Source organism: Arachis hypogaea, chromosome 3, assembly GCF_003086295.3.
Source record: "Arachis hypogaea cultivar Tifrunner chromosome 3, arahy.Tifrunner.gnm2.J5K5, whole genome shotgun sequence".
Classification (NCBI taxonomy): Eukaryota; Viridiplantae; Streptophyta; class Magnoliopsida; order Fabales; family Fabaceae; genus Arachis; species Arachis hypogaea.
Window position 1 is genome coordinate 62,837,248 of NC_092038.1, and position 4,005 is coordinate 62,841,252.

The window sequence follows — 4,005 nt, forward strand, 5'->3', positions numbered from 1 at the left end:
CCTAACAACCACCTCCGTTCTACCTTAGATTGGGTGGATATCTCTTGGATTCTTTAATCGGAATCTTTGTGGTATAAGCTAGAACTGATGGCGGCATTCAAGAGAATCCAAAAGGTCTAAATCTTGTCTGTGGTATTCTGAGTAGGATTCAATGATTGAATGACTGTAACGAGCTTCAAACTCCTGAGGGCTGGGCGTTAGTGACAGACGCAAAAGAATCACTGGATTCTATTCCGACCTGATTGAGAACCGACAGATGGATAGCCGTGCCGTGACAGGGTGTGTTGAACATTTCCACTGAGAGGATGGGAGGTAGCCACTGACAACGGTGAAACCCTTGCATACAGCTTGCCATGGAAAGGAGTAAGAAGGATAGGATGAAGACAGTAGGAAAGCAGAGAGACGGAAGGGACCAAGCATCTTCATACGCTTATCTGAAATTCCCACCAATGAATTACATAAGTATCTCTATCTTTATCTTTATGTTTTATTCATCATTCATATCCATTTGAGTTTGCCTGACTAAGATTTACAAGGTGACCATAGCTTGCTTCATACCAACAATCTCTGTGGGATCGACCCTTACTCGCGTAAGGTTTATTACTTGGACGACCCAGTACACTTGCTGGTTAGTTGTGCGAAGTTGTGTTTATGCCATGGTGTTGAACACCAAGTTTTTGGATTATTTGTGTTGTAGTGATCACAATTTCGTCCACCAAGTTTTTGGCGCCGTTGCCGGGGATTGTTGAGTTTGGACAACTGACGGTTCATCATGTTGCTTAGATTAGGTATTTTTTCTTCAGAGTTCTTAAGAATGAATTCTAGTGTTTCAAAGTGATGTTCTTATCATCACCAAAGCTGATTGATTCTCATCAATTTAGCTCTTGAATGCAATGTCCTGCTGAAGCTTGGCTGGCCATGTCTAATTCCTTTAGACTTAAGCTTTAGACTAACATTGCATGATTCCTGGAATTCTCATTAAGAATTTTGATACATTTATTTTCTTTTCCACTTAATTTTCGAAAAATCAAAAAAAATTTACAAAATCATAAAAACCAAAAATATTGCATGTTTCTTGATAAGTCTAGTATCTCATTGTAAGTTTGGTGTCAATTGCATGTTTCTGTTCTTCTTGCATTTTTCATGTGTCTTCAGTGATCTTCAAGTTGTTCTTGATGATTTACTTGCTCTGATCTTTAAATTCTCTTGTCTTGAGTATTTTTGTTGTTTGTCATATGCATTCTCGTTTTGTTAGTGTCAGTAGTATACAAACTGCTAAGTTTGGTGTCTTGCATGCATTGCTATTTGATTTTAGTGCATTTTGATTATTCCTCTTTATTAAAAATCCAAAAATATTTTTAATTTGTGTCTTTTCAAGTCAATAATACAGAGAATTGAAGATTTAGAACATACAGCAGAGGAATTACACAGAAAAAGCTGGGCGTTCAAAACGCCCAGTGAAGAAGGGCAAACTGGCGTTTAAACGCCAGCCAGGGTACCTGGCTGGGCGTTTAACGCCCAAAAAGGTAGTAGTTTGGGAGTTAAACACCAGAATGTGCACCATTCTGGGCGTTTAACGCCAGGATGGCACAAGAGGGAAGATTCTGTTTTTAATTCAAAATTTTTTCAGGTTTTCAAAATTTTTCAAAATCAAATCTTTTTAAAATGTTTTTCAAATCATATCTTCTCAATCACATCTGTTTAAAACCAATCATATCTTTTTAACCACATTTTTTTCAAAATAGTTTTCAATCAAATCTTTTTCAAAAATCACTTTACTTTTTTCTCAATCATGGTTTTCGAAAATCAATTAGTGTTTTTCAAAATGTTTTTTTAAAATCTTTTTAATAATTTTCGAAAATTTCTTCCCCTCTTCTCACATCCTTCTATTTATGGACTAACACTATTCCTCAATGAAAAATTCGAACTCCATCTTTCATGATAAGTTCGAATTTTCTACCTCTGCCTTCTATTTTTCTTTTCCTCTGACACCTCAAAGAATCTCTATACTGTGACATAGAGGATTCCATATTTCCTTGTTTTCTTCTCTTTCATATGAGCAGGAGCAAAGACAAAAGCATTCTTGTTGAGGCTGACCCTGAACCTGAAAGGACCTTGAAGCGAAAACTAAGAGAAGCTAAGGCACAACTCTCTGTAGAGGACCTAACAGAAATCTTCAAAGAAGAAGATCCCATGACAGCCGAAAACAACAACAATGCCAACAATGCAAGGAAGGTGCTGGGTGACTTTACTGCACCTACTCCCGACTTCTATGGGAAAAGCATCTCTATCCCTGCCATTGGAGCAAACAACTTTGAGCTTAAGCCTCAATTAGTTTCTCTAATGCAACAGAATTGCAAGTTTCATGGACTTCCATTGGAAGATCCTCATCAGTTTTTAGCTGAATTCTTGCAAATCTGTGACACTGTCAAGACTAATGGGGTTGACCCTGAGGTCTACAGACTTATGCTATTCCCTTTTGCTGTAAGAGACAGAGCTAGAATATGGTTGGACTCACAACCTAAAGAAAGCCTGAACTCTTGGGAAAAGCTAGTCAATGCCTTCTTGGCAAAGTTCTTTCCACCTCAAAAATTGAGTAAGCTTAGAGTGGAAGTCCAAACCTTCAGACAGAAGGAAGGAGAATCCCTCTATGAAGCTTGGGAAAGATACAAACAATTAATCAGAAAGTGTCCTTCTGATATGCTTTCTGAATGGAGCATCATAGGTATTTTCTATGATGGTCTCTCTGAACTATCCAAAATGTCTTTGGATAGCTCTGCTGGAGGATCTCTTCATCTGAAGAAGACGCCTACAGAAGCTCAAGAGCTGATTGAAATGGTTGCAAATAACCAATTCATGTACACTTCTGAAAGGAATCCTGTGAACAATGGGACTAATCAGAAGAAAGGAGTTCTTGAGATTGATACTCTGAATGCCATACTGGCTCAGAACAAAATATTGACTCAGCAAGTCAATATGATTTCTCAAAGTCTGTCTGGAATGCAAAATGCACCAAGCAGTACTAAGGAAGCTTCATCTGAAGAAGAAGGTTATGATCCTGAGAACCCTTCAATGGAAGAGGTGAATTACATGGGAGAACCCTATGGAAACACCTATAATCCTTCATGGAGAAATCATCGAAATCTCTCATGGAAGGATCAACAGAGACCTCAACAAGGTTTCAACAACAATAATGGTGGAAGAAATAGGTTTAGCAATGACAAGCCTTTTCCATCATCTTCTCAGCAACAGACAGAGAGTTCTAAGCAGAACACCTCTGACTTAGCAACCATGGTCTCTGATCTAATCAAAACCACTCAAAGTTTCATGACTGAAACAAGGTCCTCCATTAGAAACTTGGAGGGACAAGTGGGTCAGCTGAGCAAGAAAATTACTGAACTCCCTCCTAGTACTCTTCCAAGCAATACAGAAGAAAATCCAAAAGGAGAGTGCAAGGCCATCAACATGGCCGAATTAGGAGAGGAGGAAGAGGCAGTGAACACCACTGAGGAAGACCTCAATGGACGTCCACTAACCTCCAATGAATTCCTCAATGAGGAATGGTGGACGAAATTGTAATCACTACAACTTCGCACAACTAACCAGCAAGTGTACTGGGTCGTCCAAGTAATAAACCTTACGCGAGTAAGGCTCGATCCCACAGAGATTGTTGGTATGAAGCAAGCTATGGTCACCTTGTAAATCTTAGTTAGGCAAACTCAAATGGTTATGAATGATGAATAAAACATAAAGATAAAGATAGAGATACTTATGTAATTCATTGGTAGGAATTTCAGATAAGCGTATGAAGATGCCTTCCCTTCCGTCTCTCTGCTTTCCTACTGCCTTCATCCAATCCTTCTTACTCCTTTCCATGGCAAGCTCAAGCAAGGGTTTCACCGTTGTCAGTGGCTACCTCCCATCCTCTCAGTGGAAATGTTCAACGCACCCTGTCATGGCACGGCTATCCATCTGTCGGTTCTTGATCAGGCCGGAATAGAATCC

At 39.2% G+C, this 4,005-nt stretch overlaps 1 non-coding gene across 1 annotated transcript; it reads right to left on the minus strand.

Annotated features, from left to right (window-relative positions):
- Window positions 1-2,598: 2,598 nt before the first annotated feature.
- LOC112793876 (small nucleolar RNA R71) lies at window positions 2,599-2,706 on the minus strand. Its single transcript, XR_003198565.1, has one exon. It is a non-coding gene; the product is annotated as a small nucleolar RNA R71 (small nucleolar RNA).
- Between the last annotated feature and the right edge of the window lie 1,299 nt (window positions 2,707-4,005).